The 26,547-nt window shown below is 38.9% G+C and overlaps 1 protein-coding gene across 3 annotated transcripts in view; it reads right to left on the minus strand.

Moving 5' to 3' along the window:
- The window catches only part of RASSF7 (Ras association domain family member 7), a 112,260-nt gene extending 86,377 nt beyond the window's left edge, over positions 1-25,883 (minus strand). For 2 of the 3 annotated variants that reach the window (XM_070765678.1, XM_070765674.1), the window contains exon 1: positions 25,545-25,718. The gene's annotated coding sequence lies outside the window, so the exon portion shown is untranslated. Of the gene's footprint in view, positions 1-25,544 lie in introns of all 3 variants that reach the window. The other variant, XM_070765671.1, reaches the window with a different exon arrangement.
- Between the last annotated feature and the right edge of the window lie 664 nt (positions 25,884-26,547).

A 26,547-nucleotide genomic window follows, 5' to 3' on the forward strand; every position in this document is an offset into this window, starting at 1 on the left:
TCCACCAATGAAAATGGAGCTTGGGAGGGCTGCAAGTGGAAGGTTGCAGGAAACCGTCATGACCTAAAACAGGTTCTGAGGGCTGCAGGTGGCCCTCCCAAGCTAAATTTTCACTGGCAGAGGGTTGCAGGAGAGCATCGCAGCCGAAAACAGAGCTTAGGAGTTCATTTTCTCTGGCAGAACACTTAGGCCACCCTGATGCTGCCTTCAATTAAATTGAGTTTGACCCCCCTGCTATAAACCTAATGCCAAAAGAAGGAATACTGGCTTTTCCTTTCTCAAATACTGTTCTGTGTACTAGGCATTTTATTGTATAAAATGCATAGTTGAAATCTAGGTATTAAAATTTATTTATTTATTTATTTATTTATTTATCGGATTTGTATGCCGCCCCTCTCCGCAAGTAATCAAGCCTCTCTTTTTTCTTGATCACAATCAGATATTTGCTTGCAATTGTGTAAAGCACCGTTCAAATGATATACAGTACGTTGTATAAAATTATGTTTTCTTACTCAGACTAGGAGTTCATACATTGTTTAAATGTATTTTTATGATACATATAAAGATTGGATTGATATTTTTCCTTTTATTAGGTGTTCAAAATAACCCTCCCATTTTTTCCCCCAACAATAGCATCCCTGTGAAGGCTAGTTAGCTTGAGTAAGTTTGAATGGCCCAAAATTTCCCAGTCTTCTTCTTTGGCTGAGGCTGTACCTGGTCATAGATCTCTTCTGGGCCAAGTCTTTCATTATTGTACTGCATTGAGTTTCAATATACCTCAACTGCGACACTCAGGACTAAGAATTCTGAGATGTGGCTCAATAGTTATCTAAGGACAAGGTTTCCTGTAAGATTTCTAGATCTTTTTTGTGGAGTGCTTTAATGAGTACCTAAAGGAACATACAATAAAAATAAGAAACAGAATCTCACATTACTGCTTTTTGATTACTTCTGCTTATGTATTAGAATAAAAAAAGGGAATACGGTAAATTGAGCATTTCGAAACCCAGTTCATAGGAGTTACCATCTGCGGACAACACATTAACTGGATTCACATAATGTGCTAGCCACTAATTTGCTTGATCATATTTTACTGAATAAAAGCAATTGTTTGATTTATGCAACAAATTAAATAAAAGCAAACTGACCACATCATTATTTAATGCCATTTATGAATCCAGTGATTATGCTGGAACAGAGTCTTGCAAATTTTAAACCTACCAATATTTAACATGGAAGGCTTGACTTCAGGTTAATGGTTTGGTTCTCATGTATCATGCTAAGACAAAACCCAGAGTTTAAAATTTCAATAGTTATGTTCTTGCAGCAGGCTGAGGCTTAGCAGAATGCATGAATCAGATTTATAAGTAATGAATGTTAAGCTAACAATGTTCAATGAAGCTTGCTTCCACTTAGATGGGTTAACCATTGCAATCTATATAGTAGTCTAAAAGCAATTGGTGAAGGAAAACAAAGCTGAAGCAACTCAGCTGCTTAAATCTGTAGCCTACCAGTGTTTGTTCTTCACAAATACTAACATCAAGCCTCTTTCACTCTGTGATATAGCAATGTTTATTATACTTCCCAGTATGGGAATAAAAACAACTTTTAAGGCCACTGCTTGCAAGGAAGTTGATGACTTGGCCATCTGGATTTCTCAAGCAGTTTTCAATACAGTTCATACTACCTTTAACTAATATTTTCTAAGAGAAACCTCCCCCTTCCCAAGGATATTTGGAATAGAAACCCACTCATCTTAATAACTAGATTTAAAAACAAACCCATTGGCTGTTGACAATTATTCTTCCATATCTAGTGCCAGTGTTTGAAGAGAAGGCTATTGTAAATATAACTGGTTATCTTTTTCAAAAATGAAGATAACATTTTATAAATCTGTTTTGTTTCTCAACCAAGCACTTTCTCTGATGGCCAAACAGTTGGCTGCTGTCAAGTTCCAAAATTCTTATGGCATCTAGTAGGCAACAGGGATGACTAAACAAAGAACTGTGATCCACATCTTGACTTTGCTCAGAGTTTACTAGATTATGTTACAGAAATCTTTTTTCTGATGTTCAATGGTCTAACTAATCTTATTTCCAGCATTGAGATAAACTGCTGAAGGATTCACCATCTAGCTGACACGGCCATCAAGGTCATGCCACCTACCATGCTACATTTGTAAAGTGCCAGTGTTAGGCAGTGTGAAATCTTAAAATGAGTAGATGTTTTTCCTATCATCACATAAATCCCAACCTGAATTAGCAGTAGAAACTGGGAAACACAGCAGGCATCTTTATGGGAAGCGCTGCACATTTAACTGACACAGTTAAATCTGTTAAAGTTTATGTCTAAAGTGCTTTGAATGGACTAAACATATGCAAATTATCTTTATTATTCTTTCTTTCTTTCATTCATTCTTTCATTCATTCATTCATTCACCCATCCTACTGTCTCAAGTGACTCTGGGAGGCTATGAATCAAAAGCTTTATTTAGCTATGAAATGAACTTAAAGGAGGATCAATTAATTAGCAAATTAATTGGTGGATTGGTAATATTTTTGAACACAGTAACAAAACACATTGATTAGAGAAGAGGGGTGAGAATAACATTTAATTTGAATCAAGATAAATGCAAAATTCTTCATTAAAGAAAAAGGAGTCAAATTCAGAGGTATAGTAGAGGAGATTGGAAACCGCCTATGTGAAAAACTCATGGAACTATACAGACACAACGCTGAATATGAGCAGTGGGAAATGTCTGTTAAAAAGGCATACTTATTGGAAGATCAATTTTCAAACCATAGGATTTTATATTCAACTGCAATGTGTATAGGTCAGATTTAAGTTAGACATGGTACAATTCTGTACAACCTATTTTAACGAAAGATTCAGAGCACTAGACCAATAATGAAGATGACTAGTAGGCTGTAAATTAGTTCTTAAAATAAGTGGCAATATTTCTTGAGGAAAGACAATGAGGATATACGCGATAGTATTTTTAGCACTTGAAATACTGATGCATAGAAAGTCGATACCTGATCTTTTCAGTGTTAGAATAGGAAATAATGTCTTTGAGGTACAGAAGACAGATTTCAATTGAATATTAGGAAAAGCCTGTAAATAATGAGTAGTTCAATAGGGTATCTAATTGTCAAAGGAGGTGATAAGTTGCCCTTTGCTGGATGGATTCAATCATAAGCGAGATACTAATCTATCTGAGATGCTTGTGTTTGGATTTCTGCACAGAGCAGGGTATTAATATTCTGTAATCTAAATTGCTTCTTCAAATGATATGACTCTGTGATATTTATGGAGCCAGCCCTTTGCTGGCTGTTCAAAATATTTGATAGAAAAAAGAATCTATTAATATAATCTACAGTGGTACCTCTATTTAAGAATGCCTCTACTTAAGAACTTTTCTAGATAAGAACCGGGTGTTCAAGATTTTTTTGCCCCTTCTTAAGAACCATTTTTTACTTAAAAATTTCCCAGGAAATTTGAGAACAGCATGAAGGCCCAGCCAGTTTCCTGCCATTCCCCCTTTAATCCCGGCGATCTCAGGCTTTTGTGAGCTGCCAGAGGAGCCTTTTGTTGGTGCTCAAGGAGGCTTTAGCAGTCCAGAACGAACGAAGCATTTTCCTTTCTCTGGGTGCTTGGAGAGGGAATAAACCTCTGCCAGTGCCCAGAGAAAAGAAACACTCCCTTTGCTCTGGGCAGCCAAGGAGTCACCACAGCGAAGAAAAGGTGCCGGCTACAAAGCGAGCGAGTGAGAGGAGAGGGAAGCCCTCCAGCATGGGAAGGAAGAGGCAGCAGGTAGCAGTGTATGGGAGGCAGTATATGGGAGGCAGCCTTGTGTTGGGTGTATTGGAGGCACATGTTCCTCCTCGCCGCCTCAGAGTCCCTCTTTTTTAAAAAAAAGCCTTAAAGTTTTGGATTTTTTAAAATTCCCCTCAACTCACCTTCTTCTTTTGGCAGCGACTGTCCTCCTCCCCTTCTTTCTCCTCCTCCTCCCACCCAAATTCCGAGCTTTTATTTCTTTCCTAATGGATTTGCACGCATTATTTGCTTTTACACTGATTCCTATGGGAAAAACTGCTGCTACTTAAGAATGTTTCTACTTAAGAAACTGGTCACAGAACGAATTAAGTTCTTAAGTAGAGGTAACACTGTATTAATATATCTAATATTTTGAGAGTTGTTCTACAGTCGTGATGGCAAACGTATGGCACACGTGCCCAAAGTAGCATGCAAAGCCATGGCACCCGGCACATGTAGCCCTGCCTGTTTGTCTTCCGAGTTTCTGGCATGCATGCATGTGCGATGATCAGCTGTCCTTTGCATGCGCAGCAGTTCTGAAAACCGGTGTGTCCATGTGCACCGTCCAGATGATTGTCGAGTGCACATGGGCACCAGAACACAGGAATTCGGCTTTTCCGGAGCACGGTCCCTTTGTACACGTGGCAGGGCTGAAAACTGGTGTGCACATGCATGCTGGATAGCTGATTATTGGACACGCATGCATGCTAGAAACCGGAAGTTCAGCTCTTCCAGAATGTGGCTCCAATGAGCACATGATGTTTCCAGGCGACATTTTCGGCAGTGCCAAAATTGTTCGCCATCACTGTTTTATAAGCAGGAGAAGGATGAAAAACTAGCAGAATTTTGAAAAGAATATTAACACAAAAAGCAAAACAGTGTGAGTTCAAACAGAGATTGGACTGTGCAGTGTAGTAGAAACAAAAATCTTAGAACTCACCAAGACATTTTTAATATAAACAAAAGCTGCATACTTAAAGTTCCAATTATTATCTTGAAACAAACCTTATGTACAACACAGGTCTGTTTTGAAATTACAACATTCAAGACAGAAATCTAAATTGATAAATAAGCTAAAATAGTAGGGAAATGTAGATATTCCAAAACTGAACCCCAACATTCAATTCACAAATTGTGGGGAAAGAAAATCAATAAAGATGTGTCTGGAGACTTATGAATTGCTACACTTACATCAAATTGTACAATCAGAGCTGTATGTGTTTAGTGACAACCAACAACTATCCCAGATCTTAAATTAAGCAGAATCAACACTATACTGTCCTGAATCTTCAACTTCTGAATACAGGTACAGATATTTTCCAAGTAATTTTTTTTTTAATGGAGAGTGTTTTTCCAGTACATTGGGGGGGGGGGGGGGGAATCTTCCTTTGAGGTATAGGAGCAATACACAACTGGTGCCGGCATAGTTCCCTCTAAGCTGAGCATTGAGCAATCGCTCACTTAAAAATCATCATCAACTCAGAGTTTTCCAAACCTGCCCAGAAGCCGAGAGGGAAAGAGTGAGAGGGAAGGAGAGAGAGAGGAAGAGAGGAAGAGAGAGAAACAGATAGAAAAAAGAGAGGAAGGAAAAGAAAAAGAAAAAGAATGGGAGTAAGGAAGAGAGAAAGAAAATCAAAATCTAGTTTGAAACTAGCTCAACTATTTAAGTGGCATTTTGATATTGATAGAGTTGCCCTATTATGAGCTCACTGTTATAGACACACAGTACAGTATTTTATTTTGAAATTCTTTGAGGCAAAACAGGGTGGGTTTTTTATTTGTTTGTTTGTTTGTTTGTTTATTTATTAATTTATTATTTCTGTGCCGCCCAGTCCCAAAGGGACTGCCGCTCAGACACTATACTTTTCCGCCCCCCCCCCCCAAAAAAAAAAAATTAGAGGGAACACTGGGTGCCGGAGAAGAGAAATATGTTGTCATCTGAAAAAGTAAAAACTAGTTGATCTATAAGATGAGAAGAAATAAAAAGGATATGATAATTTCAAGATGAGGGAGGACTGATGTGAAGTGTAGCTGATTGTATAAAGCAGACCCCCCCCCCCTCTGCTGATTATTACACTTGAGAATGGTATGATTGTGTAATATTGATTGTTTTTTTAATATTAAGGGGTTTTAATTCTAGCTTTTACTAATATTAGATTTGTACCACTGTTTATTGTATTTTATTATTGTTGTGAGTCGCCCTGAGTCCTCGAAGATGGGCGGCATACAAATCTAATAAATTATTATTAATTATTATTATCGTAATCCACTGAGCAGCATTTTCATCTGAAAAATTCATTCCATCATTGATTTAAGGATCTCACTGAAAGGATAGTTTCTTGGGACTTTTTATTATTTTCCTTCATCCCAGTATGTATAATAAGAAAGCAAAGATGCAATGAATAGACCATATTCATGAAGACTCCATTAAGAAATAATTGTGTTTGCCTCTCAGTCATTTTTGGATCAACGGTCAAAGAAGAACACCTTTAAAAAATCTCATGTCCTCCTTTCTTTTAACTACACTTGTGCAAGTATAATAAGTGGAACAAAATAAAGTGTGTTGACTCACACAGAGGTTGTAATCAAAAAGATAGCCAAGGCCTTCCTGTCACACAAGGTCTTCTACTAACTTGTCAAGGATAGAAAATACATTTCCTTATCTCTAGTACATCAAAGCTTGCTACTGTTACTTTTTAAATAAAATCCTACATACAGAGAGATTGATGAAGAACGGCTAGTATTTCCAGATTGTAAATTATTATACTGTCCGAGCACAATTAGAAATGCAGATTCTCTCACTTGGGTCCTAGATATACATTAAAAAAAAATAATCTTCAAAAATATTCTAATAAAAAGCATAATTATGCTGCAAAGCATCTACAACAAAACAAGGAAATAAGTTTTGAATGGAATTTTTCCATAGCAATTATCAGAAGCACATATATATAAGAAAGTTAAAATAACCTTTTAATCTAACAGTGAGTACGTTTTACACAAAATTGTGAGAGGTTGTGCTATGTTGTTTTAGTCCTCAATTTCCCGGCTCCTTGTATCCCTGGAGGATAATATTGTAATTGTACACGGCTCAGAAAAATATGTGCCAGAATTGTTAGTTTTCAAGGGACCATGGCATATTGTTTTTCTTTTCTAGAAGTGTTTCAACCATACCAAAATAATTGGTTAGCTCATGCAGATACATAAATTTTCCCCAAAACTATACAATGGAATTATTATATTTTGCTTTGTTCAAATTTAAATGTTAAAACATTAAAAACAGAGTTTGAGAGAAAGGATTATTGTCAGATATAATATGTTTACTAAACTGTAATAAAATTAAAATCGCAAAACTTGCAAATTAATATTTTATTTATTTATTTGATTGATTGATTGATTGATTGCTTTTTATGCCGCCCTTCTCCTTAGACTCAGGACTGCTTACAACATGTTAGCAATAGCACTTTTTAACAGAGCCAGCATATTGCCCCCACAATCCAGGTCCTCATTTTACCCACCTCGGAAGGATGGAAGGCTGAGTCAACCTTGAGCCGGTGATGAGATTTGAACCGCTGACCTACAGATCTACAGTCAGCTTCAGTGGCCTGCAGTATAGCACTCTAACTGCTGCACCATCCCGGCTCTATAAATACTCATAAAGGCAGCACAATTTATATTTGTAAAAGGGAGGGTAATTTATGAAAGGCAGAGATATCCATGTCTTGGCTGCATCCTATGTAGATTATTAGACATAAACTTTTTTATACTTATCCTTGAAAATTATCTTGCAGTTGTAACAAGCTTACCGCTAGTCAAACTGGTTATCATATAACAAGTGCATTATGTCATGATCACATCAAAGTTGGAATATATGCACTGGTTACTGTTCTGTCGGGCTCTCTGGTAGAATCCTCCCAAAAATTCACAGGTACAAATTTCAGACACACAAAGCAAAGAGCACTCATCTCCAAACAAACTGGTAATTGGTACAAGTCCCTTATCAGTTCTGTGATACTTAGCTTGTAGCTGTGAGGCAATTCACAGTCCTTCTTCTTTCACAAAGTGAAACACACTTTGCTCTGGTTTAGTTTCAAAGCGGGGAACAATCAGCACACAAAAGGTCAAAGTCAGTAAAGCAGTCACGAAACACAACGATCAGATAATCCTCCACAATGGCCAAACCCACAGGCTGCTATTTATAGCAGCCTCACTAATTACTACAGCCCCACCCAACCACAGGTGGCCTCATTTTCTTTGATAATAATCTCTCAGTTGTTGTTGCCTATGCATCGCTCTCCACATGCGTGGCTGTATCATTAACTCTTGTTCTGAATCCAAGGAGGAGCTAGATAATTGATCTCCTTCTGAGCTGTCTGTCACACTCTCCTCCTCCCTGTCACTCATGTCTTCTTGGTCAGAGGAGCCTTCATCAGCAGATTCCACCGGGGGGGGGGGCAAAACAGGCCTGCAGCATGTGGATGTCTTCCCCACATCCACAGTCCTTGGGGCAGGAGCTGGGTCAGAGCTAACCACAACAGTTACCATATTTTCCAGATCCATACAAGGTAAAAATATTTAATTTTATAACTTTATTTCCACGAGACCATTATGAGACCAGTATCTAACTGAAATATCCTACTGATGTCGCTTTCATTCACGGAATTCCTGATTGTCAGGCATGAGGGTAGTTTCTCTTGTTTCACTTCTACAGGGAATCGACACGTCAAAATAAACAATAGAAATTTACAATCTGATACATACAGGGATGCACATTCTAAAAATATTTAGCAGAAAAACTAATTCAAAAATTACTAATTCTATGTTTTCTTAAGCCAACACAGAGAACAGTCTACACCAGCGTTGGCTCACATTTTCCTTGTCGTGTGCTGAAAGTGTGCGTGTGCGGGACCCATAATGTGCTCCAGCCCCCTTGTGCTCCAACCCCATGCATGTGCAACCTCCATGCTCCCCCTGTCCCTCTGTGCATGCATCCATGTCCTCGCACTCCCTCGCACCTCCACCCATGCATGTGCTACCCCCACTCTTTCCCCACCCCCTCCAGAGGGCCTCCAGAACCAGGGGAAGCCGCATGAATCCCAGCGACTGGTTAGGTCCCACAGAGTTGGCCTTCTCCGGGTCCCGTTGACTAAACAATGTCGTTTGGCGATACCCAGGAGAAGAGCCTTCTCTGTGGTGGCCCCGACCCTCTGGAACTAGCTCCCCCCAGATATCAGAGTTGCCCCCACCCTCCTTGCCTTTCGCAAGCTCCTTAAAACCCACCTCTGTCATCAGGCATGGGGGAATTGAAATTTTCCCTTCCCCCTAGGCTTATAGAATTTATACATGGTATGCTTGTATATATGATTGGTTCATTAAATTGGGGGTTTTTAGATTATTTTTAATATTAGATTTGTTTACATTGTCTTTTTTATTGTTGTTAGCCACCCCGAGTCTTCGGAGAGGGGCGGCATACAAATCTAATAAATACAATAATAAATACAAATTTTCACCATTTTGGAGGCTCAAGAAAAGCCTCCGGAGCCCAGGGAGGGCAAAAACGGGCCTCCCACAAGGCTGGAAACAGGCCAAAAATCAGCTAGCTGGCTGAAGGCATGAGCGCATGCATGGTGGTGGTGAGTTACGTGATGGCTCACCTGCCCGTAGAGAGGGCTCTCTGTGCCACGCGTGCCATTGGTTCACCATCACAGGTCTATACACTCCTATAAAATTTCTTATAAAATAAAGATAGTCTTCAGTTCACAATCATTTGTTTAGTGACCATTTGGAGTTACAACGGCATTGAAAAATGTGACTTATGGCTGTTTTTCACATTTAGAACCGTTGCAACATCCCCATAATCACGTAACCTAAATTCACATGGCAACTGTCATATATTTATAGTCATGTGTTCACCATTTGTAGCCTGCCCAGCTGGCTTCCAACAAGCAAAGCCAATGGGGGAAAGCCAGATTCACTTAACGATAGCATTGTTCACTTAACGCATCAGTTATTTGCTTAACGACTCTGGGGGAAAAGGTCATAAAATGGGGCAAAACTCACTTAACTGTCTTGCGTAACAATGGAAATGTAGGGTTTAATTATGGTCATAAGTTTATCCATAAGGAATTGTGTCATTTTGATAACATCTATAGGCACTGTTTCCCTCACCTTTACTCTCCTCCCATGTTTTTTAACCTAACATTACACATTTCTTTTCTCTAAAGTATCTTCTTTTTTCCGAGATTCAGGATCAACTTTTAAAAATTATTGCTGCAGAAGGTTTAAAAAAACGAACCTTCTATCCTAATAATAATAGGAGGAGGCTCCAGCAGAAAATGGCAAATCATGGATCAATTGTCACAAAGACAGGTTGTCAGTTCTAGCTGTTTAGCTGCTACCTTGATTAAATGGTAACAATTTTTCAGCACTCTCACACTTTCACTATCCTCGTTCTATTAAGTGAGCACAGTATCTTTAAAGGGCATCTTTTTAAAAAGGTGACGAGAAAAATGTGATTTAAGAGTCAGTTCAAAGAAGTAGAATTTAGTTAAGCTGATACATTAATAGAACTCTCCACACTGCATTACAAGCAACACCAATACTCAGATTTGCGCCAAAAAGATAAGAAATGTTCCGGGAAAGAAATGGGTGGGTGAAAGAAGGGGAGGAAATTCTGTACTTCAACCAGTGATGGGTTGCTGCCCCCCCCCCCGGGGGGGGCACAGTGGGGGTAGTAAGTTTATGCATTATTTATTGAATACTTAATATTTTATTGTCCTTCCTTCTCCAATACCTTAGTATGATCCTTAATTACTTTTAAAATAAGAAATAATTAAATAGTACATTTATACCCCTAAACGCTTTAATCATTTTTAAAATGTTACTGTACTCCTCAACAAATAATGCTGTCTATCATTTGTCCTTTTTGTGGCTATTCAAATAATGTGACTTAATCAACTGAAAAAGAAACACCTATTTGAAAACTTATCTTGGCCGGTAACTACTCCCACCCAGTCACATGACTTTTAAGCCACTCCCGGTCACATGATTGTCAAGCCACTCCCACCTGGTCTCATGGCCAGGAAGCCACTCCTACCCAGTCACATGATCATCAAGCCACAGCCACACAATAAGCCACGCCTACAGTATGGTAGTAAAATTTTTTGTAGCCCTTCACTGACTTCAACTACAGGTAGTCCTCAACTTACAACCAAAACTGAGCCCAAAATTTATGTTGCTAAGTGAAAAATTTGTTAAGTGGGTTTTGCCCCATTTTACAGCTTTTCTTTCACATTTCTTTAAATGAATCACTGCAGTTCTTAAATTAGTAACATGGTTGTTACTAATTTGGTTAGTAGCACTGGTTTCCCCATTGGCTTTGCTTGCCAGGTGGTCACGAAAGGAGATCACATGACCCTGGCGCACAGCAAGTGTCATAAATGTGAGTCAGTTGTCAAGAATCCGAATGTAAATCGCATGACCATGGCGATGTTGTAAAGGTGATACATATGAAAAATAGTCATAAGTCATTTTTGTCAGTGCCATTGTACCTTAGAAAAGTCACTAAATGAACTGTTGTAAGTCAAGGACTAACTACTGTATAGCATTTGAGAAGTTGGATATCCTAAACGCACAAGATGGAACACACAAAAAAAATTCTTATTTTTCCATCCTTTTCCAAAAACGAGACTTTTGATTACAAGCAGAAGTGCAAGGATAAATTTTTTATCCACTTTTGCTTTTCTTATCAGACTCTGGAAACTGTGAGAATAGCTACAATTTAACTCATAAAGCTTTAGGCATTTGTGTGTAGGAGGAGAGAGGCTAAAGATGGCTGTGACAGCTTGAAACCTAACAGATAAAGACATTTCAGAATGCAAAAGTTGCGTTTGCAACAGTTTTGCAGATTGCATACTCTGCTCTCCACATTTGCTGCTGATAAAAAATATTACACATTTCCAATTACAATTATAAAATTACGGACAAGAATGTTTAACTAGATGGTGTGTGCATTTCTGAAAATGTATCTAAAGAGGTACATTTGCAAAGAAACCACTGCAAAAATTGTTGCAAAAAGACATGCATGAATAATTCAGTTACTGTGGATTTACCATCCAGCAGACGTGGTTGGTAAATCCACAGTAACTGAATTTAAACATGCCTGGGATAAACATATATCCATTGTAAGATAAAATACAGGAAATAGTATAAGGGCAGACTAGATGGACCATGAGGTCTTTTTCTGCCATTAGTCTTCTATGTTTCTATGCTTCTATAAATAGGTGAAAAGGGGGATTTGTACGAATCTGGATCTGTATGAACACTTTTGCATTTGAAACAGAAGTTACTCTCATAAAAAATTCATTTAACATTATTTTTATTCACTTAATTTTTTAAACTAAGTCTTTAGTTGAAGTATTTCATGCTGCTCCTATGTCAAGTTGCAATTGCCTCGGGACCTTTTAAATTATAGGTTGTCACATTTCAAAATTTGACAGATTTATTTTTATTTCTATTAGCAGTCAAAATTTACCACTCTGATTCAAATGCAGAAACACAGACTTAGCCATTCCCACCTCATTATTCCCATTCCATTCAGAAGGCATAAAAAATAAACTGCTTACACAGATACCATTCCATCCACATTCTCACGTCATGTTATGTTCATTTGCCATATGATTACCGTATTTTTCAGAGTATAAAACAGACCTTTTTCTCCCCTAAAAAAGGATGAAAATGTTGGTGTGTCTTATGCACACCGTGTCCTGCTTTTGTGAAAAATGAGCCCATTTTATGCAAAAATGGGGTGAGCAGAGGATTTGGGGAGCTTGCAGGGTGTTTCTGGGAGCTGGGGAAGGCAAAAAGGGCCCCGTTTTCGCAAAAAACCCAGAAATATTCTGCAGGCTTTCCAAATCCTCTGTGCACCCCATTTTTTGCAAAAATGGGTGAAAAACGGGCCCGTTTTTGAAACAAACGGGGCATGCAGAAGGTTTGGGAGACCTGCAGAGTGCTCTTGGGGCTTGGGAGGACAAACACTTCTTTTTCTTACTTACCACTTTGAAATTTTTGATGCGTCTTACAGTCAGAAAAGTATGGTACATGCAAACCCACCCACCCCATTCTCATGAGATGAAGCTAAAAAAGCATCAATGATTACACAAAGCAGACATTTGAATTTGTTTAGGTGTAGCAATGAAATTTTGTCCGATGTAATATTTTCGGAAATATATAATACTGAAAAGAAACAGTGAGAAAGAAGTGAGTTCTGTTGATCTCAATGGTATACATTAGTTTCTAGATTTTAAAAAAGCTTATGATATGTTGAAGAAACAAGAATTAACTTTTGCAATTAAGTTGCAATAGTATTTTGCCATTTGGATTCCACAATTCTATATATTGACATAGTTCTGAAACAATGAATTAAAAGGAAGCTAATGTTTGATTCTGAATCAATAAACACAGCATTTGTATTGTGAGGCAAAACCCTCAGGCAGAGACACCTGTGGAACTACTGTATAACATTAGTACTGTATGCCAGTAAAGATTGTAGTGGAATAATAATAATAATAACAACAACAACAATAATAACAACAACAACAACAACAATAATAATAATAATCTCCTCCTTTTCTTCTATCTCTTCCTCCTCATCTAGGCTCTGCCTAACATTCTGCATCCAGTTAATACTACAACTGTATTGTATTATACAGATTAGATGTTTTCTAACTTTTTTCAGCCTTTTTTGTTTCAGAACTTGAAAATTTACTGATTGTAAATATACTGCAAGGAACATCTATAGAATTTAAGATACTATTTTGCAAAAAAAAAAAAAGCTTGTGTATAGAAAACTCTTGAAGCAAAAATTGGCCAATTTTAAAATATTGTTTCTTTTACTCAAACTCAGCTATCATTTCTATCATATGCTTTTCTCCTGCTTCAACTTTTTAAATGTTGCTTTTCAATTACACAAGCCTCCATCTATTCCACAGGCTCCCACTGATAATTATAATCTTATTTTATGCATTTTTCTAACCTAATCAATTTTGCCACAATTTAGAAGTTGTTGTAAGGTAATTTTCTACCACCATTAGTGTTGTGGTTCCGTCTGAGGCCCCTCAGGGAACGGCTGATCTTCTGTCGGTTTCCAGCTCAGAGGGAGAGGCTGAGGAACAGGAGGTGCAGGCAGACGAGGAGGAGGAATCCCAGGCTGAAGAAGAGGGAGGACAGCCAGAGTCCCCCCAGAGGGAGCTCTCCCCAGCAAGCAGCCTGGATTCCTTAGAGGAAAATGCACAAGCCATAATTGATCTGCGACAGAGAAGAGCTACTCAGAGAAGGAATCAATTGGCTAAGTACTTTCAGCATTAAAGAGGCAACAGCTGGGTTTGGGTGTGGTGCTCTTTGGAAAGGCTAAAAGGCAGACCCACCCTTCCTGGCTTGTGGAGTTTTATCTTTGAGAGTCTTGGGACCTGGCTGTGAACTTTGGCGTCTTGGAATCCTGGTTTGTGCCTTTGACTATTGAAACCTTGGGGGGGGGGGGGTGCCAGCAAGAAGCTTGCTGAATTGTCTGGACATCAGGACTCTGCTGTAAAGTATTATAGCCTGTCTGTTGGGAAGAACAGGTTTTCCTCTGTGTTTATTTTTTCCAGCTATACAATACTTTTGGCTTTTACCAGAGTGTCTGGCTGTTTTTTCCAGTTGGTGTTGAGGTCTGGGGGAACCCAGACAGAACAATTACTATATTTTCTTCAGGTGTATGGCAAACTTGTGCCACCAACTATGGCACAAATCTGGACTGGTAATTTTATTTACTGATGCAGACTTCAGAGGATAATCAGAACTGCCAACCTGCCTTCCATTGAGGACTTGTATACTGAACAAGTCAAAAAGAGGGCCATGAAAATATTTACAGACCCCTCTCATCCTGGACGTAAACTGTTTCAAGTCCTACCCTCAAAATGATGCTATAGAGCACTGCACACCAAAACAACTAGACATAAGAACAGTTTTTTTCTGAATGCCATCACTCTGCTAAACAAATAACTCCCTTACTACTGTCAAACTATTCACTAAGGCTGCATTACTACTGTATTAGTTTTTCTCATTGTAAGGATACAAGCAACAAGTTACAGACATATAATCATATGTGGGAGGATATGGGTGATATTCTATCACCCATATCCTCCCACATATGATTGTATGTCTGTAACTTGTTGCTTGTATCCTTACGATTTATATTAATATTGATTGTTTCCTGATTGCTTATTTGAACCCTATGGCAATCATTGTATTGTATCTTATGATTCTTGACAAAGGTATTTTTTCTTTTATGTACACTAAGAGCATATGCACCAAAGACAAATTCTTTGTGTGTCCAATCACACTTGGCCAATAAAGAATTCTATTCTATTCTATCCTCATTCCATTGCTTTCCTGTGATCCTTGCTCATCAATGAGATAGCCTTAAATTGTCTGTGTGCTTCCCAAATTAGTGCTTTGTTTCCTTCTAACACTGCATAATTTTTGCTGGGAATATAATCTGACATGCTTCACAGACTATTCCAGTGGCAGTACTGTCAGATGACTCCCCAGGCATTATATCAAGCTGGCACTTATTGTAATGGTACATGGGAAAGACCTTGGGAGAAGGGTCAAAGAGATACTGCCTAGAAAACAGATAAATCATAGTCTGAAGCTGGACAAAGGGAAAAGCAAGAGGCTCAGAAGGGATCCTCCCTAGTTTCTTAAACTGTAAAAGGAGGAATTGTTGTTTCAAACTTACAAGATTCAGTTAATGTGGCTTTACAAATAAAGTAGAATTAGCTTAGCATTTTTTTTTGCCTGGTCCACAGTTAAGCCTGACACTCATCAATCACATTAAGCTGTGTGGGCATTCTCCTCTCCTCCTGGGGCACTTTCTTTGTCCTGTACCCATAAATGCCATCAGCTATTGAGGAATGAATAACAGGCTCCTTATTCAAATTTCTTTTGAATAGCAGCTGATGGACAGGGGTAATACAAAGAACTGTGTGGTGAAACAGCAAAGAGAGTTTCTTTTGGAAGGGCCCAGAAGAATACACAGCCAGCCTGTAATAAAACTCATTTATGAATCCACAATTCAAATGTGGTTAACTTTGTTTGCATCATTAAACCTGATTGGCCCAGAAGAAGGGATTATTTTCCTGGAGATACGTTCTGTTGGGGCTCATGTGTGACATCAGCTGCAAAACCCAGGCTCGGGGCTTGCAAGATGTGTGGCAACTGTTAGCTGAGAATTTCTAGTGGCTTTTCACGGTGCCCCTCCTTAGATTGCCAGGTGTGAGAGGTTGTTTGTGAAGTTGGGCTATAGAGGAGTAAAAATTGCAATGAACTGGGCAGTGGCTTGGGAGTTCATGACCATCACGGACCTGGAACAAGTTATCCGTGGCCTCATGGAAAGATCACTCCTTGTAGATTCTAGACTTCTTTGGTGCCTTACCTCTTTAGAGGGAGGCTGAACCTATTTTAACAGTCCTTTACACCTGACCAACCTTGCTGGGTTCCAGAGGGAGGATGGGGTTGCTGCTGAGGTTCTGGTAGAGGGTTTGACCAAGGCTTTCTTCACCATTTAAGAAGTCACTGGCATTGGATCAGATGAAACTAATGAGGGCTCTCTATGCACATGGAGGGTACCCTGGTTTTCAGAGGAAATCCAGGTGATGAAAGATACAAGGGACATCTAGAACATGCTGGAGGAAGAGTGAACCTGACCGAACACAGAAACAGCCTTTCCTCATGAGGATAATGGCAGGTAACTGTAGTTATTCCTTCACCTTTATTGTATCTTCCAAGAGCTACTTGATTCTCTTTTTTTAGTCTAAATCAATCCCACCTGACTATGGGAATACAGGTACTCCTTGACTTACAATCACAACTGAGCCAAATATTTATGTTGTGTTACTACTATATACAAGACAGTTGGGTTTGCAATATATAAACAAGCTAACAATGAATGCTTGTATGTACTGAAGTACTATAGCTTTAAGAGGTAGTGTTGCAAATTGACATAAGAGAGAGCCAGAAAGCATGGTTCTCTCTCTCTCTCTCTGCTCTCTCTGTTGATTCATTGTGACTGATGTAGTAAACTCTGGGTTAGTTTGATATATTTGTAAGTTGTAAGGTATGTCTGATATTTAAGACAAAGACAGACTTGCAATATTATTATTGTATTGAGACATTGACTGATTTGAATGTGTATGACTGGACTGCTTAACCTGACTGTGCTATTTCTAAAGTAAACACTGTTTTATACACTTTAATGTATCAGTTTTGTATGACTGAATAATTACTCATATATACTGGATATCTGCTAGAATTCCACGTTTTCATCTGGGCATTTCCTTGATAACTCAAGGTTTCTGCACACTCCTTAACATGCTCTTAAGTGAAAACTTTGTTAAGCGAGTTTTTGCCCCATTTACAACTTTTCTTTGTTTGTTAAGTGAATCATTGCAGTTGTTAAATTAGTAACATGGTTGTTAAATTAATCTGGCTTCTGAATTCACTTTACTTGTCAAAAGGTTGCAAAAAGGGATCACATGACCCCAGGATACTGTAGCCATCATAAATAGGAACCAGCTGTCAAGCATCCAAATGTAAATCATATGACTCTGGGGATGGTACAATAGTCATGTGTGAAAAATGGCCATAAGTATCATTTTTGTTGTAGCTTGGAATGGTTAATAAATGAACTGTTGTAAATTAAGGAATACCTATAGCTGCAGGGCTGTTGTGAGGATTATTTTAGTCATTTGTCTAGAATCCCAGCGACCGGTTAGGTCCCACAGAGTGGGCCTTCTCCAGGTCCCGTTGACTAAACAATGTCGTCTGGCGGGACCCAGAGGAAGAGCCTTCTCTGTAGTGGCTCTGACCCTCTGGAACCAGCTCCCCCCAGAGATTAGGATTGCCCCCACCCTCCTTACCTTTCGGAAACTCCTCGAAACCCACCTCTGCCGTCAGGCATGGGGGAATTGAAACATCTCCCCCTTGCCCAAGTAGTGTCTGTGTATGATTCGATTGTGTGCTTGTTTTTTATATATTGGGGTTTCTTTTGGATTTTTTAACCTAAAACTGTAATTTAGATTGCTAAATATTAGATTTGTTACTATGTATTGTTTTTTACCATTGTTGTGAGCCGTCCCGAGTCTACGGAGAGGGGCGGCATATAAATAAAATAAATCTAATCTAATCTAATCTAATTTGTTTGCAATTGGATTCCAGTTGCACAGGTCCTATAGATTTGTCTGAAGTACATGTTTACCTAGTTATCTGGGGAGAATTTGAGCTCACAAAATTACAGAAAATTTAACAATTGCCAAAATAGCTGCAGCAATAGCCTTTGACAGGTTTGTCTTCTGCATCATTGCAGCTATTACTGGACCAGGAGGCCTTGCTCAGAGGGACTCGTGACTTAATCATCTCCTCTTTGGATTACTGTAATGTGCTGTAGTTATGCCCTTGAGGGGTACTCGGAAGCAATAGTTGCCAAGTTTTGTGCTTCCCATTATGCTCGTGTAACACTGCTGTTTTGTAAGCTGTACCAGCTCCCAAAAGGCTTCCAGGTATGATTCAAGGCCTATTCTATTCATCAGGCTGCCTTTCTATCACTGTCTCAGATTGTTCTCTCAGATTTAGGTGTGAGGGCCTGCTCTGGATCCCTTCCATCAAACAATAGCATCTTGTTGAGCCCTACAGGCATGCCTTCTCTGTGGCTGCACCTGCCTAGTGGAACACTTTCCTTCCAAAGATCCAGATGGACCTATCCCTGTTTGCCTTTTATAAGGCATTGAAAACCTAGCTGCTCTCCCAAGCATTTGGGCCAGGAAATTAAATGAGTTCTGTTAGTGATGTGGCTTTTGGTTCTGAGGGTTATTTTTTAAACAAAGTGTCATGTATTAATCTTTGTACATAGCCTAGAGTTGCTGCTGTAAAATGTATCACTTTATAAATACAGTGTTCCCTCGATTTTTGCGGGTTCAAAGTTTGCGAATAGCCTATACTACGGTTTAAAAAAAAATATTACGGTAATTAAAACATACTTCACAGGTTTTTTTCTATACCACAGTTTTTCCCGCCCAATGACGTCATACGTCATCACCAAACTTTCATCTGCCATTGCTGATTGGCCAAAATCTCAGCCAATCAGCATTTTTATCGCAAAAAAAATGATTATTGTTAATAAATAATTATGTTTATAAATATCAGGATCACTAAGTGTCTTATTCAATTGTGAGTACCAGTAATAATAGTGAGTAAAATGGTTGTTAAGGGAATGGGAAATGGTAATTTAGGGGTTTAAAGTGTTAAGGGAAGGCTTGTGATACTGTTCATAGCCAAAAATTGTGTATTTACTTCCGCATCTCTGCTTCGCGGAAATTCGACTTTCGCAGGCAGTCTCGGAACGCATCCCCCGCAAAAATCGAGGGAACACTGTAATATAAAATAAATAAGGAGAAATTCCACGTTGGTCAGCCATGTGCCATTTGCACCATACTTCAAAAATAATTAAGATGCCTCATAATATGTTGCAGCACAAACATACAAAAGTACCTTGCTGCAAAAGAGTCACCTTTTCCAAAATCATTCAGCACTATAAACACAGTTCTAGGGGGGGAAATGTGGTTGCGTTAAGGATTTAAACTGATGCCAAACTCATGCCCACCCCTGATTGGAGCAGTGAACTGGAAGCACTGAATTTGAAACACTGCATAGCATTTACTGATACAGAGTAAACTGAACGCTTTTAAGTGTGAAGAGATATAAGTTTAATATCTGAGTGAATAACCTTGCTGGATGGCTTTGAGTCGGTCATGGCAGGTTTAACCTACTTCATAGGATTTCCGTGATGCACAAAGCAAGGCTACAAAAAATAGGTATGCTGTTTAACTGATGAGAGGTGAAATATAAATTTGATAAATGAACTAAAGTTACCTGAAGCAAAATTTAGGTCACATTAGTACAGTAGGATGCATGCTGATTGAATGAATATTCTGCTTAAGGAACCAAACTATTCATATGTATTTTTATTCACATAAAACAAGGCAAGAGATGAAGAATCATCCTCATTCCTTTGCCTCCAAGGCTTTTTTTCATAGTCAAGCCCTCAGAGCCTATGTAATTAACTTTAGGCTGTAATTGTATACAGGAACAGAAAGAAGGGAAGCATCTCTGTCTTACACATTGGCAAAAAGAAAGAATACAAAACACAAACTTGGAGGAAACAAACTTGTAGATGACCCTCACTCTGTCAAAGACCTTGGAGTACTCATATCCAGTGACCTGAATGCTAGAGTCCACTGTAACAACATTGCCAAAAAAAGCACAAAGAGTTGTTAATCTAATCTTACGTAACTTCTTCTCTGGCAATATTACACTCTAACCAGAGTTTACAAAACATTTGTTAGACCAATTCTGGAATATAGCTCACTGGTCTGGAACCCGCACCGGACATTAATACAATCAGGAGAGTCCAGAAATATTTCACAAGAAGAGTCCTTCACTCCTCCTCTCACAACAAAACACCTTATTCCACCAGACTTGAAATATTTAAACCATTTACAACTACTCGCATCTGATTTGATCTAAATGTAGTCCATAAAATCATATACCAGAATATCCTTCCTGTTAATGACTACTTCACCTTCAACTATAGCAATACACAAGCACGTAAAAGATTCAAACTAAATGTAAACTGCCCTGAACTTGACTTCAGCAATAGAGGGATCAATGCCTGGAATGCACTCCCTGACTCTGTGGTTTCTTCCCCAAACCCCCAAAAATTTAACCTTACATTGTCTACAGTTGACCTCTCCCCGTTTCTAAGAGGTCTGTAAGGGGCGTGCATAAGAGCACCACTGTGCCTACTGTCCCTGTGCTACTGTCCTATTGTCCTCTTTTATCATTACTTTTTACTTATGGTATGTTTATACAAACTATAAATAAAATAAAATGAGACAGAAGAAGGCGAAACAGATAATATATGCTGCTAAAGCCTCAAAAGAGGAAGAAATTGCCAAATCTGTAAAAAAGTGGGATAAAACCTTCTTCAGATATATTAGTGATAGGAAGAAGAAAAACTGCAGCATCACGAAGCTTAGTACCGGGAATAATACATGCATTGATGGAAATAAGGAGATCGCTGACCATTTCAATAGCTAGTTCTGTTCAGTTTTCTCAAAAGACACCTTACAAAATAATACTATAGAGGGATATAGCATTGCTTCCAGCTGTACAGATTCAGCTCCAGTGATCTTAGAAGCCAATGTCTTAGAAGAACTTGAAAGATTAAAGATAAATAAGGCAATGGGTCCAGATGGCATCCACCCCAGAGTTCTTAAAGAACTCAGATTTGTCATTGCTATCCCCTTGACTGATTTGTTTAACCAATCCCTGTTAACAGGAGATGTCCCTAAGGATTGGAGAATGGCCAGTGTTGTGTCTATCCACAAGAAGGGCAATAGAGAAGAAGCTGGTTACTATAGGCCAGTTACCGGTAGCTTGACATCAGCTGTAGTTAAAATGAAGAGAGGATAAATCAGCACCTAAAAAACAATAACTTATTGGACCCAAATCAGCATGGCTTTACTGAAGGCAAATCATGTCAAACTAATCTCATTGATTTCTTTGACTATGTCACAAAGTTGTTGGATGAAGGTGGTGCCGTGGATATTGCCTATCTGGACTTCAGCAAAGCCTTTGATACGGTTCCACATAAAGAGCTGATAAATTAGGGAAGATTGGATTTAATCCCTGGATAGTTCAGTGGATTTGCAGATAGCTGAAGCGTAGACATCAGAGAGTTATTGTTAATGGCGAGTATTCTGTGCAGAGACAGGTTACAAGCAGTGTGCCACAAGGGTCTGTTCTGGGTCCTATTCTTTTTAATATGTTTGTGAGTGACATAGGGGAAGGTTTGGTAGGGAAGGTTTGCCTATTTGCCGATGACTCTAAAGTGTGCAATAGGGTTGATATTCCTGGAGGCGTCTGTAATATGGTAAATGATTTAGCTTTACTAGATAAATGGTCAAAGCAATGGAAACTGCAGTTTAATGTTTCCAAATGTAAAATAATGCACTTGGGCAAAAGGAATCCTCAATCCGAGTATTGTATTGGCAGTTCTGTGTTAGCAAAAACTTCAGAAGAGAAGGATTTAGGGGTAGTGATTTCTGACGGTCTCAAAATGGGTGAGCAATGTGGTCGGGCAGTAGGAAAAGCAAGTAGGATGCTTGGCTGCATAGCTAGAGGTATAACAAGCAGGAAGAGGGAGATTATGATCCCACTATATAGAGCGCTGTTGAGACCACATTTGGTTCTGGAGACCTCACCTACAAAAGATATTGACAAAATTGTACGGGTCCAAAGACGGGCTACAAGAATGGTGGAAGGTCTTAAGCATAAAACGTATCAGGAAAGACTTAATGAACTCAATCTGTATAGTCTGGAGGACAGAAGGAAAAGGGGGGACATGATCGAAACATTTAAATATGTTATAAAGAGTTAAATAAGGTTCAGGAGGAAAGTGTTTTTAATAGGAAAGTGAACACAAGAACAAGGGGACACAATCTGTAGTTAGTTGGGGGAAAGATCAAAAGCAACATGAGAAAATATTATTTGACTGAAAGAGTAGTAGATCCTTGGAACAAGCTTCCAGCAGACGTGGTAGATAAATCCACAGTAACTGAATTTAAACATTCCTGGGATAAACATATATCCATCCTAAGATAAAATACAGGAAATAGTATAAGGGCAGACTAGATTGATCATGAGGTCTTTTTCTGCCGTCAGTCTTCTATGTTTCTATGTAACTACTACTATCTTATACATGTTTGACAAATAAATAAAATAAATAAGTAAATAAAATCTTCTCCTCTATGTGCTCCCTATTCATTCCTTTAAAAAATGGGAAATCATTCAACTTAGTCTACTTTGGCCTTCAAGGGTCCAGGTTTTCTGAAAATACAAGTTTGTCTTCCTGTGTACCATTATAGCCTAAAATTAATTGCATAGGCTCTTGAGGGCTTTTCAGCAATTTCAAAGATGGTGGATGCATTTCAAAAGCTTCCCACTTTTCAGCACATTCGACAAACATTACTTTCCACAGGAGGTTGTCGGTGCACACCCTGCGCTCCAAGACCATCATGTAAACCAAGAGCTTTTAGTTCCTTCCTAACTCTGTTTTATAACAAACCCCAGCCTTGCTCACTGAGAATCAGACTAAACAATTACGATGCCCCGCTTGGATGCGTCAAAAGGCTATAGCCCAAAACCTAAGGGGGCAAGTCATTCTTCTCACACAGGCTTTGGAAATGACTTTCCTTGCACCTCCTTTTTCCAGGTGCAAAAAAGACATTGGGATATTTTATCACCTTTGGTGGACTTGCACGGAGACAAGAATGTACCGGCACAGAGTAGCTACATGGTTAAAAGAAATAATTGAGGGGGAAAAACCTGAGTTACTTTTGTTAGATATTTTTAACAAGGTTTACAAAAAAGAAATTCAGCATCTCTTTATTCATATTTTGACAGCAACAAGGATAGCCTATGTGCAACAATGGGAAAATGAAGAGATACCGAAAGAGGCAATGATAATTTTTTTAAAAAAAACCTTATGGATTGTGCAGAAATGGATATGCTTACAAGGAAGTTGAAAGGGAAAAAGGATTCTGATTATCACAAAATATGGAACAAATTTTATAATTGGCTAAAAGAAAGCAATGTCAAAGGAATTATACAGGGATACTGCTTAGTAATTCAATAATAGAATAGAATAAAATAGAATAGAATTCTTTATTGGCCGCGTATGATTGGGCACACAAGGAATTTGTCTTTGGTGCATATGCTCTCAGTGTACATAAAAGAAAATATACATTTGTCAAGAATCATGAGGTACAACATGTGGAGATAATTGTCATAGGGGTCAAAATAAGAACTCTATTTACTCTTTAGTAACTCTCTTTAGTATAAATAAAGAATATGCAATCATAACATTAACAAAGTAATATATAATATATATATATATATATATATATATATATATATATATATATATATACAGTATATATATATATATATATTTGTTTTCGTAAATTTTCACGGGTATATGTATGTAGATTGTTCTGAGTTCGGGTTTTGCCCTGTGTAATGTTTTGCATGCAAAACATTACACAGGGCAAAACCCGAACTCAGAACAATCTACATATATATATATATATAATCAGCCATCTCGATCACCGGAACATAGAAACTTTAATAAAAGTGATCGAGATATATATATATAAGCCAGGTTATAAATACCCCCAATGTTTGTTGTATATCTTTGTTTATGTGTGTACTTATTCAATAATAATAATTTTGAGAGAGTCCAGAAATACCTCACAAGAAGAGTCCTTCACTCCTCTCCAAACAAACTACCTTACTCCTCCAGACTTCAAATACTAGGGTTAGACAATCTACAACTACGTCGCCTCCGAACTGATTTAACTGTTGTTCATAAGATCATACACCATATCATCCTTCCTGTGACTACTTCATCTTCAACAACACAAGAGAACGTAAAAAATAAAGGAAACACTGAATGAAATATTCTCATTGAATACTTTGTTCTGTACAAAAGTTGAATGTGCACAACAGCATGTGAAATTGACTGTCAATCAGGTGTTGCTTCCTAAGTGGACAGTTTGATTTCACAGAGGTTTGATTTACTTGGAGTTACATTGTGTTGTTTAAGTGTTGCCTTTATTTTTTTGAGCCATGTAGACACAAACTAAATGTAAATCGCTCCAAACTTGACTGCAGAAAATATGACTTCAGCAACAGAGTGCTCAGCGCCTAGAATTCACTACCTGACTATGGTTTCTTCCTCTAAACCCAAGACCTTCAACCTTAAATTATCTACTGTTGACCTCTCCCCTTTTCTAAAAGGTCTTTAAGGGGCATGTGCATAAGCGCACCATTGTGCCTACCATCCCTGTCCTTCTGTCCTATTATCCTTTCTATCACTTCTTTATACTTTGTTATGTTAATACAAACTGTAATTCTATACTTGTTTGACAAATAAATAAATAAATAAATAAATAAATAAATAAAACCAGTTTTCCCCCAGACGCCATCACTCTACTAAATAAATAATTCCCTCAACATTGTCAGACTTTTTACTAAAACTGCACTTCTATTTCTACTAGTTTTTCTCATCATTCCTATCATCATTTTCCTCCCACTTAGGACTGTATGACTGTAACTTGTTGCTTGTATCCTAAGATTTTTATTAATATTGATTGCTTCTTCATTGCTTATTTGAGCCCTATGACAATCATTAAGTGTTGTACCACATGGTTCTTGAAAAATGTATCTTTTTCTTTTATGTACGCTAAGAGCATATGCACCAAGGCAAATTCCTTGTGTGTCCAATCACACTCGGCCAATAAAAATTCTATTCTATTCAATAAATAAATAAATACTTTTTTTAAAAAAAAAGGAAAGTCATTCTTTCTACAGGCTGTGAGGGATACAGGTGCAATTCCCATTCGAAAAAGGGAGCGAGGAAGAGCAAAACACATACACATACACCGCATTAAACAGAAGGATTGTGAATACCCCCCTCCCAAAAAAACTTCACGCTCCTTTTTTTGCATACGCGACACCTGTTATCTCCCACGCCGACGTCTGACTTAGAAAGGAAGCCAACGGCTAGTGCATACCTGGGTGAAACTCCTCCTCCTGCTGCTGCTGTGCTGCCCGTTGTCGCCGCGTATCGGTTCCTCGCTCTGCCCTCTGCCCGGGTAAGCCCTTCTCCGAAAAGGCCAGGAAAGTATGGCTGAGCCGCCTCTGGTTGCCACGGCCACGTAAAGCTTTCAAAAAAAAAAAAAAAAAAAGGAGCCGGGGGACCAATCAGGCTTCAGGGCTAGAGCCGTTCAGTCTCGGGTCACGTGACACCGGGCGTGAAAAGCGTGGCCAGAGTCCCCAGGACTCTGAGGCGAGCGGTCTTTGTATCGCTTCGACCGTTTTCCCGCCTTCTCCCCCCTTTTTCCCTCACGCCCCCCCTCCACCCGAGCCTTTCATTGCCGGCCTTTTCTTTTTAAGGGCATGCGGGGGCTTGGGGGAAATTTACAGAGCCGAGGAGGAAGAGTCGAGGCAATTAGACGGGACTGGCTTTTGTAACAGCTTCCAAAACTCCACGCTCCAACTTTGGGACGGGTTACTGCTGCCCCAACAGCTGCTTTCATGCGGAAAGTTTTGAACTGACAAGAGCTTACCCTGACTCAGAGATGAAAAGGCCTGTCACTCAAGCCCTCCCTCGCCATCTCCCCCCCTCCCCGAGACAAATCCTAGATGCCAGCAGTGCTGTAGGTCAAAGGCTGCTCCAGCTGCGTTTCGACTTTGCATGAGCTCCCGTTTCCAATGACGGCAGCACAATTTCGCGGCCTGTCTGAGGTTATTCACAGACATTTTATTACCCTTTCTGAAAATAATAGATGCACCTTCCAGCAAAAAAAAAAAAAAGGCAGGGAGGTGAGGGAAGCAGATAGATTTCAAATGATAGGGATTTAAACGTTGCAAAATGGGGAGGCACCGTAAGGAAGAGGAAAAAATAGCAATAGCATTTAGACTTATCTACCGTTTCAGAGTGCTTTTACAGCCCTCTCTAAGCAGTTCACAGAATCAGCATATTGCCCCCAACAATCTGGGTCCTCATTTTACCCA

This window comes from Erythrolamprus reginae, chromosome 1, assembly GCF_031021105.1.
Source record: "Erythrolamprus reginae isolate rEryReg1 chromosome 1, rEryReg1.hap1, whole genome shotgun sequence".
Taxonomy (NCBI): domain Eukaryota; kingdom Metazoa; phylum Chordata; class Lepidosauria; order Squamata; family Dipsadidae; genus Erythrolamprus; species Erythrolamprus reginae.